This window comes from Ambystoma mexicanum, chromosome 4p, assembly GCF_040938575.1.
Source record: "Ambystoma mexicanum isolate Mex_15411 chromosome 4p, UKY_AmexF1_1, whole genome shotgun sequence".
Lineage (NCBI taxonomy): Eukaryota > Metazoa > Chordata > Amphibia > Caudata > Ambystomatidae > Ambystoma > Ambystoma mexicanum.
The window spans coordinates 423,411,920-423,427,115 of record NC_090927.1 but is presented as its reverse complement, the minus strand read 5'-3'; positions in this window follow the sequence as shown (position 1 = coordinate 423,427,115).

The window sequence follows — 15,196 nt, the reverse complement described above, 5'->3', positions numbered from 1 at the left end:
TACATGAGGCCCTATGGAGTAAAAGACCCCATAGCCCATTCAACACAAGGTTTAACCAAGAAAACACACTTCAACATGTCCAAGAGTGAGGGTAAAAGAGTCTCACTCTTGGCAGGAGAAAAAAATTAAACCCCAGAAATCCAGCAAAGCTGCTGGGGGACTCACTAGGTAGGGAAATTCAGCCTAAACAGAGAATTCTCCCTAACACTCGCCCCCCCCAGACTAAGGGACAGGAGGATTTAATCCACTCCTGGATGAACCTCATACCTCTAGTCGATGATATACATCCTAGAGAGTCCATCAGCATTTTGATGGTGACACCTTGACCTATGCTTAAGGGAGAACTCAAAGGTTTTCTTTTGCAAGCTAAAGGACCTACAAACCCTTTGAGGAACATCAGTCTTTTTGTTATAGGGGATCTGGTTGACCAGTCCCTCAGAAGTTGGTACAACTTCTGAACCTATGTTAGGCTTTTTCAAGGGGTCCTTATAAAGGATTCCCTGAGATCTAGAGGGGCCTCCAAGGTTCCTCACCACCTCTCTTGTGGGAGCAGGTTGGGTCTTAGGCCTCTTGGTTGGAGGGGTTGGGGTTAGGCAATGTACCTGCTTCCCCTTCCTCTTAGATCTACCCTTACCTATTTTAGGAGTTTCCCCCCTAATATTAGGATTTGAGTTGGGGTCTTCAGTAGAAGGTCCAACAGTCTGAAGGTTTTTGGCCTTAGACTTTTCTTTTCTGGTTTTCCACCAGCACTGAGAATTACCAGTTCTCTCAGGTCCAGATAGGGGCCTAGTTGGTCTATCCACCTCTTCCTCAGAAGCAGGGGGAGTCAGAGACTCTGAGACTAGGGGAACAATGATGGAGCTTGGTTGGGGCACCCATGTTCCTAGCATACTATCCTGAAATGTGCCTGGGTTAGAGGTCAACTTACTAACACCAGGGCTTGTAGTGGGGTTCTCAGTAGAGGGTCCCACAGGCTTAGAAGGGTCCTTCAAGGTAGCCTGTCTAGCCAATTTGGTTAAGTTCTGCTTCTCCATACTGGGAGGCCTGGGGGTATGTGACACTACTCCTAGAGTTCTTAGGTCATTCCCCAACAGGACCTTCCCAGGTACCTCAGTCTGAACACTGACAGGGATCCTCACTGTCATGTTGTTACACTGAATGAGGGCTGGTAGAATAGGAACCATTTGGACAGGGCCTCCAGACATCTTAGTGGGACCTTTGGGTGCTTTGGCCACATCCTCAGGTTGAAAGAAGCTTTCATCCACTACTGTTCTGCTGGCCCCAGTGTCTCTCCTGGCAGGAGTATCCTGGCCATTGACAAGAACACTGTCCACATAATACACCTTAGAGTTAACAGGTAGGGAGTTATACACAACCCTATTCTGGGGACTAACCAGACCCATAGGCTCTAAGTTTACAGTTGCTTGAAGACCCAAGGGTTCTTCAGCAAAGAGTTCAAAGTGGGCACTAGCCATCTGTACTTCATCCTCAGGAGTGAAGGCTAAGGAGACTGTGCTGATCCCTGCAGGTTTACCCTTGCACTTGGGATCTCCTTTGATATGGTCAGTACCCTGACAGACATAGCATTGTCCAAATGCTCTCTGGAAGGGTGGCTTGTTCTGACCTCCTTCTGGCTTGTGGCCAGAAGGTACAGTAGCCTGACTAGGTTTCCCATGTGGCTTACCCTGGTTATTTTGTGGTTTGGGGCCCTCTTTGGGATAGGAATTATTAGAATTCTCTTTGGAGTCTTTTTTAGGCTGTTTCTCCCCATCCTTCTTCTGAGTTACCCCAGAATCCTTGTGAGTGGCCCTGTTGGCAACCCACAAGTCAGCAGCCTTAGCTAGTTTCCGGGAATCCAATTCCTTGGAATCAGCCAAGTGTTGTCTGAGCTCAGGAGAGCAGGCATCATAAATAGTCTCCAACATAAACAAATTCTTCATACCTTCATAAGTGTTCACCTTGTAACCCTTAATCCATCCCTCTAAGTTTTTCAAACATTCACTCACCCAGGTAGCCCAAGGGGTACCATCATGCTTTTTGAGGCTCCTAAACCTCTTAAGATACTGGGAAGGGGTCTTCCCAAACCTAGCTATCAAAGCTAGTTTCACACATTCATAGTCCTTCCTATCCTCCTCCCCCATCTCCATTACTACATCAGTTGCAACAGGGGGAAGCCTAGAGAACAACCAGGTGAGTAAGTCATTTCCTGTGATGTTCTGGAGCCCATGATTATATTCAAACAGAGACAACCAATCCAACACATCCAACTTAGGCTCATACATACCAACCAATTCTTTAGGCATCCGGGGTCTTTTAGGACTGGAACTTCTAGAGGAGCCAGAGAGAGAAACATTCTCAACAGATAATTTCTTCATTTCTAAGTCATACTTGAGCTCCATTTCCCTTAGCCTTAGTTCTTTGTCAGTTTGAGCATTAAGTTTCTTATACTCCAATTCTAGCTTCATTTTCTCTAGTTCAAAGTACTGAGGACTAAATGTGGGACCTGGTAAAGGTCCAGTAGGCACAGCAGGTAGAGCAGGCAGAGGCCTAGGGGGGACAGTTACAACAGCCTCACCCTCCTCTTCTGACTCTTCCTCAGAAACATCAACATTTTGCTCCATGTTAACTTCAACACTGTCATCTACAGTCGCTGGAGTGGTAGGTTCCTCTGAACCATCACCCAGACTTTGGTTAGCTAACAATCTTTCAATCAGCTCCATTTTCTTGCCCTTAGTCAGGAGATCCTTATGTTTACAGAGCACTCTTAAACAATCAGCAGTTTTGGCTGCAAGGGACTCTTGACTATAGCTTTCTATAACTGACATGTTAGAGGTTTTACTTTTTCAGTGCTAAGCTTTGTGGTTAGTTGCACTAAGGTATCTAAAGCACAATAAAATGTATACTCAATACAAATCCCACCGCTGTACACCAGTGTTAGGCAGAAACCTGTGCAGTTCCCTTGGGGAACACTGCAAAAGATTTAAGACTACAGGTAGAGCAGTAAACCCCTTTGGTAGCAGTCTGTACCACCCAGATTTACCTGGTAGCTGTGGCTGAGCAGTCAGACTTCTCTCAAGAAGAGTTAGGCAGTATGTAAAGTATACACAATATGTACCAAAACACAATAGCACAAGCAAACACTGACCAGAGCTTGGTTTCAAAAGTATATAGTTATTTATTTAAAATACACATAAGTTAAAAACACTCTAGCAAAAATATAGTAAAAGCACTTCAACACAGTTATAATGAAAGTAGATTCAATCCTTTCTCCTATCTAGACAACTCTAGGTAAAACACCACTTAATTAAAACAGAGGTGAGTGCTTAACGTTAGATGACACTCTAGTAGTTTCCAAGAAAGGGAGAGAAAAAGCAGAAATGGGTTAGACACACCACTCTAAGGTCCAGAGCACTTGCAATAGGCTTACAGAAGAATAAAGTCACAGGTGAGCAAAAGTCACTAGGCAGGGCCCACTCTTAGAGTAGCCGGAGCGAAAATGTGCCCAAGATCACACTGTTAGTTAGAGATTCAAAGTCTTGCAAAGAGTCAAAAAGAGGTTAGAGTGGCTCAGAAAGTTTAGCCAAAGTGTCCCAGGCACTCCCAGGTTCGAAAGCCGGGGACTAAATCTACCCCGTACAGTCGGTAGCAAGGGAAGCCAGGCAGAACACAGTACCTTAAGCGGAAAGGATCCTCCAGCGGTGGCAGTTGTTCCAGGCAGTGGCAGCAGGGCTCGACGTCGGTCAGGGGAGAAGAAGTTCTCGCTGAAGAGCAGAAGAAGAGGGTCGTTGCACTGCCCGGGAAGAAACCAGCCGCGGAGTCCTCCGGTTAAAGGGTTGGTGCCGACTTTCGCGGTATGGGGGTAAAGTGTGGTATTCCGGTTGCCGGGGTGCTTGGCACAGGCAAGGCGGCCACGAGATACCTCAAAGAACGGAAAGAAGGCGAAAACTGGTTGTCCCCACCAGTCAAGGGAAGGAGCCACTCCGTTAAGAGTTCTCCTCGGTCGTCGGGAAAAAGTGGTGAGACGGTTCAGCAGGGCTCCACCGGGTGGTGTCGTCGAAGCAGGTCGGCTCAGCTCTTCCCTCGTCGGATTCTTGGTCCTGTGGCGACTTCTGAAGTCCCAGTCCCCAAAGCCCTGCTTTTATGCAGCAAACCCCCATTCACCCAGCCTAGCTGTCACTCAACCATGCTAAGTGGTGAGCCGGGCGGCTCACCACTTGGGCCAATCAGGACGGAGTGCGACTTGAGTTACCAAGGTAACTCAGTCCAGGGTGCCTAAATCCCCCTCCACCCCTCCTAAGTACCCCAGACAGAGTGGCACCACTTTGGAGGGCTTCTGTGGAGAAGCCCGCCAAAAGTGGAACAAAGGGCTCCACTTTGGGTCAGAGTTACAGAGGCGAACACCAACGCCATTTTAGAATCAAGTTTTGGCAAAAAGTCCCAACCGGAGTTATAAAAATAAATATATAAACCGGTGGTATGTTTAAGGCTACCGTAAATAAATAATTAAATGTGTTAGCCTAAAACAATGGGAAATCCCATAGGGAAATATTCGCGGTCGAATATAAAAAGTAGTTTCCACTGCCACCAGCCAAAACTCGATCAGGGGGGACGGAGACGTGCCCCCTCGACTAACAGACCCTGGGGCAATCGAATTGCCCCAGCCAGTACGTCCACAATATGATGGTTTGTACTGGTTCTGTTCAGGATTCAAGACTAGCAAAGTCTTTGGTGACTTTACATGCCCTGGGAGACAGTAGTCAGTCCCAGGGTATGGAGTCTATGTTGGGGAGTCCCTAGGACACCCCTGGGTCACGGCACAGAGGGTGCTGTGTAACCCACATCACAAAAATACATGAGGCCCTATGGAGTAAAAGACCCCATAGCCCATTCAACACAAGGTTTAACCAAGAAAACACACTTCAACATGTCCAAGAGTGAGGGTAAAAGAGTCTCACTCTTGGCAGGAGAAAAAAATTAAACCCCAGAAATCCAGCAAAGCTGCTGGGGGACTCACTAGGTAGGGAAATTCAGCCTAAACAGAGAATTCTCCCTAACAACCTCCATTCTAAAATCATCATACGTATGCTAAACCAATACTCTGTGGCAGGATAATATCGAAATATATAAATGTAAGCCATACCTGTGTTTTGATATGATGGTCAATGGTTCACATAATTATTTAAAGCCATATCAGCTTTGTATCACACCATTGTCAACCCTGTGAGCTCACACCAGCAATGAACGGGGATGTGGATTCCAGGCAGCTAACTGTCTGCATTCCAGAGAAAGGATAAACGACAGGATGCCTGATTCTGATAACTTTCTGGGTAGAAGGTAATTTCCCCTTGCAGGGCCCAGTAGCTCAGAACAGGAGATCTCCTTAAAACCTGTCTTCAAAGTGGTAATTCCATATGAAAGGCTTGCTGCATGTAAGGGTGTTGAACAGCGGAGACCCTTTGAAGCTGCGGACTGGAGAAGAGGCAGGGTTCGGGCATTCAGGGACCAGAAGTGGGTTTGAGGAATGATTCATCCATCCTACTTTTCTGTGTACTTCCCTCCATTTCCTGTCCCCTCCTGTGGAACCGGGCACTCTAGTTATAATATCAGATGGCAAGGGTCACTTGACACAATGACAGCGTTTGACACATTAAAGTAGGCCTGCTTTTATCAAATCTCCTGTGGGCTTTTACCAATAAAAGATGGGGTCTCCCACTCATTCTTTAATTCACTTTTGGATCTTCAAGGATCTCAGGACATCCATGTTGGGAGAGCAGTCCTTTACAAAGCACTCTTCCAGAGGTGGAGACTGGCGCTCCAAGGCGTTGGAAAGCTCTGCCCCTTTCGACCCCAATGGAAGAATTGGGTAACTGCTGTTGGATCAAGACCTACACTCTCTGCCAGCTGCACTAGTACCCAGGCTCCTCGTTGGAGGTGAAAGACTCCTGCAGGTGCCAGCTAGACTCCTGTACTAGGACAGAAGATGAGCTGGACCTATCTTGTCCCTTAGCTCCTAGATTGGGATTCATAGGACTCAGAGCCCAAGAGCAGCTGGAATTATATTCATACAGTTTCAAACTGGTGTTCGCTGCCCATAAAGCAACATGAGAGCCTTGTTTGCACAGCTTTGCACCACATTCTAATCATGTTTTAACCGTCAATGGACCCTCGTTTGCACAGCTTGGAATCACATGAGAACCACATTCAAAATGATACTGGACCCCTTTTTGCACAGTTTCATACCCTATTAGAATTACATTAAAAATTACATAGGAGCTGTTTCCCCGGCTTCCAACTGCGTTCAATGACCTTCGAACCAACACAGGACTCATGGTGCTGCCTTAGCACTCTCTTTTCATCTTCAAACTACTTCTTATAACCTTCAACCTGGTTTGACCTGCAATGACAGGTCCAATGTGACACCATAATGACTGCTCAGCTACACTTTTGCATATTTTCCTCAAGTAATAGCCTTTTAAAAGAGGAGTAATTGTTGCAATTCTTGCCTTTTTCCTCTCTGCCAAAGTATCTAGCGCACTCATACATATCTGTTTGGCATCTTCTTTCTTCTTGAATGAGTGGGGGAGGGATAGATAGTGTTTTTAATAGTTAGTTGTATGATTAATCAGATTTAATTAAACTATATATACATGTTTATAGAACCTTGATTGAACATTATTGTATTATGGAACTTGTGTGCTATTGCTGTTTGTGTTCATAGCCCTTCAAAGAGTATGGTCTTCCCTCAGCCCACATTTCCACAACAGACAAAGGAGGCATATCTCCCAGCTGTGCCTGTTTTACCTTTATGATTGGGATCACTGTTTGTTTATAGTAGTGGGGGCTAAGTAGGATGTTTAGCCACTACTGATCCTTGTATTCCTGCAGTGCAGAAGACATTTCTTCAATTGTCTGGGACTAGGACATACATGGCTCTGTGGCAAAAATGCATTGAAGTAATGGGCAGAATTATAGAAATGGTGTACTGTTGCAACCAGCGGTTGGGGAAAAATCTGCCCTAGTGCTGGGAACATATTCCTTTCAATTGATCTTTGCACCAAGTCAATGTCTGTCCTAATAGCAGAGCTTTGCCTTGGTGCAAAAACAATAAAAGAATGTGTTTTCCTAGTTCTAATCACACTTGTACTGAAAAAAGTTTCTTTCATATCGCCCTTTATGTTTTTTGCACTTGTGCAATCGTTGCCCTATTGGTAATTGCACTGGCACTGGTGCAAATGTTCTGTAATACCCATACATTTTACTATGACCCTTACAGGCACTGCATTACAGAATATCTGGGGGATCATAACAGGCAGCAAGTGAAGATGTTGTTGAACTCTAGGGTGAGACGGGGGGTGGAGGGGGGGCCTATAGCTCAGAAGAATTCATCAACATTTCTTGCAAGTTTGTAGTGAAAAAACTACTATCAGGGCCTGCTGCTTTTTGGAGGCAGATGTGGAAAAGCGCACACAACCGGATAAACTGTTGAAGAACCGAACATGTTAAAAGCAGATTAGGAGAGTAACAGTTTTAGTTGTTGCTTTGTTTCTGCCCACACATCTTCAGCAAAGCATGACCCTATCTAAAAATAGAAAGTGCATGTTCTGCTTCTTGAAATGTTGATGGACGAGAAATAGTATGCAATCTGAACTAGAATGAGTACCTGGCGAACGAAAATAAGATTGCAACAATCAATCTGATTGCCCTCTCGGGGTCATTACCCGGCCGACAAAGACTTACCTGACCTGACTTACCTGACCTCACGGGATGCGTGCTGCATCACTTGAAAAGCCTTCCCGAAGTTACTTTAAGCTCTCCGTCTGGCTACTACGGAAAGGCAGAAGGGACTACGTGTACTCACCTTATACCGATCCATGGCAGCCATTTTAATTGTTTCCTTATCTTTTTAATGGCTGCCATGGTAAGGTAGAAGCAAGTACGTGTAGTTCCTTCTCCCTGTTGCATGGTGGCCATTTTGTTTGCTGACTTTTTTCATACACTTTTCAATGGCCGCCATGTAAAGGGATAATGGACTATGTGTAGTAGCTTCTCCTCTATCTCTGGCAGACATTTGATTTTTTTAGCAACTGGACAAAACGTACTATTAGTAACCCAATATAATGTGCCAGGGCACTAATAGCAATAGACCCTCAGAGGGGGTGAATTTACTGTCGGGTATGTACCCTGGGCTACATTGACTCAGTGGCCCGTCAGAGCTATGCGCTCAAGATGGATGAAACTACCCTAATGACGATTCTCTGTTTTTCTAACTCAATTCTCATTTTATGATGGAAATTAGTTTTTAAATATATCTCTCATATTACTTTGCCATCTGCAAGGCTGCTAGTCTGTGACACAACATTAAAGTGTGCAATTGTAGAAGGGCCCATTGACATGCGCTGGGAAATGCTTCCGTTAAGGTGTGATTCGCCTTGTAAATTGCTATAGTGATACCTGAGAAATCTGTGCGTCTGTATTTGCATGAAACCTCTCTGATTAAAAAGATAAAATCTTAAATATTTAATATGCACCCTCAACTGAATACTGTCCTTCCGTAACGGAATATTGTCAGTCAGTGGCGTGGGGTATGTCCAACATGCACTACTACAAAATATCCGTCCGCATCATTTCATCAGACTGAGATCCCAGGTTTGGAAGTGATCGCAATTGTGAAAAAAAATCCCAACCGTCTGCTTGCAATGCCCATAGAAATGCGTATCCCCATCAGCGGTACCACATGTAGTAATGTTGATAACCACATGCGGTATAACGAGGGGTAGACTGGCCTATAGGGAACTCTGGAGATTTCCCAGGAGGCCTCTGCACCCTGGGCCTCTTTTTTGTGGTATTTTCAAATGTTCCCATAGGAATAGGGTCCATCTTGCTGAAAGTGTGCAATTTGGGGCCCTTTTCAAAATTATTTCCAGTGCCTCTTTTGGTTCCCAGTCCACCCCTGGGTATAACTTCGCCAACTCAACGGCGGTAAAGTCATTCAGGAGATGCAGCATTTCTGAAATTCATCATTCAGTATTTTTGAAATATCCCGTGTGCATTTACTTTTTCAAGTTTAAACCTATTTTTCCATGCCCATTTGGGGAATGGGATTGTACACGGGAGAGCTGTGGGTCACATCACTGCATGGAGAGAGAATGTAGGGGTCACTAGTAAGCCTTCTGCTCAGGGGTAACAATGTGCGCATCATATTCATATGTCCTTTGCAGCTCCTGTGCATCCTCTCGTGCCAGCGCGTGAATGGGATGCACTTGAGCAATCCTTCAACTGTGGATCACTGAATTGTGTGATGGAAGAGGCAAACCAGTAGGTTAATTTCTATCTCATACTTCGGAGGTATTTCAAGCCATATGCATGCTGAATTTGCCACCAGGACTATTTGCAAAACACTGCATGGGGTAATGACCTCACTACCTATAATGAGCATGCACCGCTATGCTGGCCACCGCTATCTAGAAACGCAAGTCTCCAATAAGCCGGCAGGGGTGGTGACAAAACAATCAGGGAAAAGGGCACTCGCATGTTCCAAGTGTGTTACCATCTACAGTGCTATCAAATGACCGATTGCAAATCATGGCATCCTGATACCACAAATTCATGTTTGGCACAACTTCCAAGTGAACATATTTAGATGCCCTTCTGCATTATAATGTTTATAGTCTATAGCAACACATGGTAGAGTCATTTAGTTCTTACTCGTTTTCAGGATGCAACAGAAAACGATTGTGAAACGAATATTCCAAATAAGCAACTTATAGTGTAAGCAGTAAAATATTCAGTGTGATGCTTTATAGCAATTTAAAGCAATATACGTAACATCTGTTCGTATATAAAATAATAAGAGACTGTATGTGGGTGTGTGTGTGTGTTTATAGCATTCAATGGGGTTCATTACGAAGTTGGTGGTATCTAAGTGGTAATACCACTGCAATACCACCAAACAGTATTGCTGTTAGTGCCGCTTGGGCTGGCCGACGGTATTACCACTGCTGGTATCACCATCGACAGCAATACTGCCAGAATAAAAGTGTCGGTTTAGCAGTGTTAGTACCTATTTCATTGAGTCCATAGGATTCCATTGGGGATTTTTGCCGCCAATTTGTGGAGGTAAAATGTAGGATCTACCTCCAGCATGAAGCTACCTCTGGCAATTCCGTAGTTTGGCAATGCAGGAAAAATGGAGGTACAGAATTTCCTCCACTTTTTTTCCGCACCATCAAACTGGTGATGAAGACTTATGTCTGGTAATACCGTTACAACGACAAATATTATCCACTCTATTAACAATGTGCATGTTTGACTGCATGTGTGAACATAATACATTTGGGGCACTGACAATATGGTCACATTGCATATTTATATTCTAGGTCAATCATTATGAAAATGAATGTTAAAAATGGATTGTGGGCAAATCACTTTCAGAACATTTAAATGACTAGTCACGCATTCATGAGGAATCATGAGTCCTGATGAAGCTCCATGTTACACACTTCTAAGAGGAGCTGAAACATGCATAGCGATACAGCTCGGAAGTAGCATCCTTACTAATAATTGTTTTTAAGTGTAATTTGAAGTTACCCTTGCATGATTTTTACGAACGTTTTAAATACCTTGATTCTTCTTTCCTCTACTATTCATCATAGGATTATTTTGGTTTAAGTACATCACCTCACCCCTTAGCACATCTGTTTGTTTCCATGTACGAAGATATTTGGTGTTTATAATCATACATTTCTTGATTGTGTGGCTACTGTAGTGAGTGTCATCAATATAATGTTCTTTACCATTACCACAACAGTCATAATAAGCCCATGACACCATGAGCTCCTGATTTATTTACACTGGCTACACCAATCCACCAATTCTATCCTAACTGATTGCTGACTCCTCTAAAACACGGGTGTTCTATTAAATGAAAAACATGAGCAAATTCCTGGAACAGTACCATCAACAATTTGGTATTCATATTATTCAATACTTTGCTTCAAATGTTCGAGCCCTGCGGAGCATAGCAAAGGTGTAAAAGGGTTACGCCCGGCCTAATACTTTTTAATACTCTGGGGGGATTTTCAATATTTTTGCAGGAGAACAGGGGTACGGCTTGGGATGACAATTTCCGCCATGCATATTCAGTCCACCTAAAAAGCCAGAATAACCTTTTAACGATGGTGTGAAACCATTGGATTCCTGTGGAATCTGTCTATTTTTAGCAGCTGCCAAATGCATGGGATTCAATATTAATCCTTCGTAACTGCAATCTGTCATGTGCAATTTGCAGGTGGGATGTACAAAATGAAGTGCGTGAAAAGATGTTAAGGCTGTTTCATCTGTTTTAACGCTATTTACTTTGCACTTCGACTTGCAAATGTTGAAAATAGCAAGGAGGGCACGCAAAGACAACTGACTGGCCTGCTAAAGAGGCCAGGTGCAGCTTCTCCCCACCTTAAGAGGGGACACCCTTTGCCTGCCCACTTCCTGTGACCTGACCCGAAGGGGATGGGCTTTGGAGGTGTTATAGAAGGCGAGGAGGGCACCCTGCTAAGGTGCCCACCCCCCTAGTGTTTCCTCTGCTGGAAAACGGGGATGCCTGCAGTTCCTTCAAAGCAATTAACATCTTTAAGGCAGCGAGTACCAGCCAGATCTGGTAGAATTAGTATATTGCTTTCAATATTTCAATTGCCCCACAAAATATCGAGGGACCCACCAGTAGACCAAACGCACATCCAAACTCCCAAGAAAGATTTTTTATGGTGTGCCAAGCAGAGGCTGCAATGTTCCTGGGGTGACACAGCAACCCAAATAGAGCCCCCAAATCTTTCTGGCTGTTTGTAGGCCTGGGAAAAGCCCCAGTTCACTTCATGGTTCTATGTATTTTGTACTTTCATATTCGAGGGAGGATCATGAGAGAGTGTGTCTTAGCCTCTGTCTTTTGTATCAATTCCTTCCCTTTTTAGTTGAATTAGTACATTGTGTTTATTTGTTTAAAGTTACTTAAAGTCTGACTCCCATTTTGTGAAATCTTTGTCATTGTTTTAGAATTCCTAGACCTTCAATTTCTTACTTCTGCATCACAAAAAAAAGAATAGAACAGATAAAACCCCATGTGATTTTTACTTTTAATCTTTCCCTTGCTTTTCCTCCTCCCTCCCAAAAAAAAACAGAAAAGGGAACAAATAATCGATTTGTTAAAAACATTTTAAACTCTGATTTTTTTTTAATCCGCTTTCTTTACACCACTCATAAAACAGACAAAGATAAACCTGCTCTGAAGTCGCCTGTAAACATATTTCCCATAGATCCACCAAAACTGTCAATGAACAAGAAGATTGCTTTGGGAGCAGGGCATCTTTGAGAGAGAAGGCGGATCAGCCTGAAGTCAACTCAATGAAGCATATGCTGCAGCAGGGGGACATGAAAACGCAGATGAGGTCCAGCAGGAGGAACAAATGTAGGTGGGTTGGGGCAGCATGTGGTACATGAGGTAGTGGAACAGCAGGAGGCAGATGTAGTGCAGAAACAAGATAGCCAGGAGGCAGATAAGATAAGGGGAAAGCGGAGGAGGGGTGGTAAGAAGTGGAACACAAGGCATATGTAGGGAAGGAGGAGGCAGGCTTGGGGCAGGAGGATGTGACAGAGGCGGTGAGGAGAGGAGGCGACCAGAGGAGGCCAAAGAAAACAAGGAGGATGATTGGACAGCTGCTGGTTACTTCCATCCTGATCAGGGTGCAAAGCAGGCCAGTAGATGCAATAAAGGACAGTGTCTCTACACCTTTCAATTCAAGCCTTGCCTGTGAGTGGCAGCACTGCTCCCTGCCTGTTGGGAAGTTACAGTCATTTGTTTGTATGCTCTGCAATAAAGACATGTGTCCGGTCAAGAATACTAAGCATTATACATTTGGTCAGCTACACTTCCTAAACACATTCTGTGGTGGCATAAGAAGGCATTTTAAATGCATGTGCCATCTGCTACACACACTGTCATGGAAACTGCCACGTCCTGAAGGTGCCCTGAAATACAGCAAGAGTGAATCTCGTGTCTCCCACGCAGACTAGAAGTAAGAACTCAGTTAGCAGGTTTGCAGCCCGGGAAGGGTGTAGGAGCCCTGGCTTTTTGGATTTGAATTAATAATACACCAATGTAGGTGATCCATCTCAGAAAGGCTGATCTGCTAACCTTTTAACCAGATTCCTTTTTAGAATGTTGCATGCCAAAAGCATAGTGAACTCATGTGCTCTGCTGCATCAGTCTCCTGATCTTCAACACCTCTTCAGTGGCACAGAACAGGCTAGAAGGTAGCAGGTGCCCTGTTTGACAGCTGCTGTGACACCTAATTCACTGCAGGCAAGTGTTGCATTTAAATCTAAACCTCAGATGCAAAACTACAATAATTATGAAGAACTAACCGTCAGGTGGCATGTTAATCTATAATAACAAGCCATAACTGGGTGTTGCAATGATGAATGATAGTTCACACAAGTATTGAAGTTTCATCAGATGTGCGTCATACTCATTTCTACCATTTAGTCGCAGTCCAGGTATGGCCTTAATCCAAACACATGGGGTGGGGAGAGATATCTTCAACTGGTTTAAAGAACTGAAGTTACCTTTCTGCCTCCTGCTGTAGATGAAAGAGCAGTTTTTGGAAGTAGCCTTTATGAGCACCTTACCGATGGTGGGACTGATGGTATCATTCAGATGGCTCCTGTGGACAGGACCATTTATGGAAAATGAAAGTCGTTTTCCTCTGGAAGTTCTGAAAACACCCAGAACAGTACATAAGGAGATGTGGGGAGCACACAAAGAAGGGGAGTCAGAGATTTGAGGTGTTTGCACATCAGTTCTTGAATATATACCTTGACATATTTGAGTGGATGGGTCACAGGAAACACAGTTGACACTTTTGAGGGCACTTATAATTTGGTTACATGTGAGAATATCTTTAAAAAAGGCTGAATCCTGTGTAGAGATTTGGAATTTAAGAGTGGAAATACAGATTAAAATGGGCAATACAAGCAGGCCAAAATGTGTGCTGGTTTCATGGAAGAGGAGGCCACAGTTAGTGAGGGGATCATAGACAATTAATTCCCACTGGGCCAGGGGCTGGCCATATTTTCCGTAGTGACCCTGAGAGGGAAAGGTACTGGGTCTTCAGCAGAGGCCCTGGTTTCCACAAAACTCAGATCTCTTTGGATCATGTCTTCATAAATGGGAACAAACTACGTAAACTACGTGATACTGTGGCGAGTATCACCACTGTCTGGTGATGATAGGTGTAAGAGGATCAGATCATTCATGGTCCAAACACATTTCTCTGGGGGTCTGATGGCTTTACCAGATGCCCACTGGCAATTGTAGAGTTTATTTTGAGAGATGACTCTTTCAGTGCTGTATCACTGTCAAGGGTGCAATTCCAGTAACTGTTGGTTAGGGAATGCCAACGCAATGCTGACATCTTTGCCACATTCACTAGATCTAGGGCCAAGGAAGCAGCAAGCGAAGAAGCACTTCTTGCAGGTAGATATCAAGAAAGACCAGAGACCCCAGTACTGCCATGTCCAGATCCCAAGTCCACAATTGTACTTGCTACTGCTGCCTACTGCGGTGGCACCCGATTCAGGTACAAAACTCAAATCAGTGATCTCAGGGTTGCCTATAGACTTAGAACCAAAACCCGAGATGAAAAACAAGGTTTCAGACCTCAATGCTGTGCTAGAATGAAGTGAGTTGTCATTGCCTGAGGTCCAAGTCAGGCTTACGTTTGTAGAAAGACTGCCCGACTCTTTCTGATCTGTGTGAGCAGACAGAGAAACAGGCTCAGGGGAAAGGCCCAGGGAGGTTCAGGTTCTACTGAGAGAATGGTCTCCTGTACACTGAGCCCAAAAATGTTACATCATGGGAGAACCAGCAGTTGGTGGTCCCCCGATGCCACAGGAGGTTCCTGCTGGGATTGGCTCATGACATTCCTTTGAGAGGTCATTTAGGAATGACCAAGGCAGCCAACAGACTTTCTGCCTACTTTTACTGGCCCCATGATGTGATCAAAAATGTGTCTGGTCCTGCCACAGTTGCCAAGCATCCGGCAAGGCAGGTGAAGTAATAAAGCCCCCCTAAAATCAACTACCGGTGGTTAGGAGGCCTTTTGAGAGGATTGGTATGAAAATTGTGGGTCCTTTGGATTTCCAAACC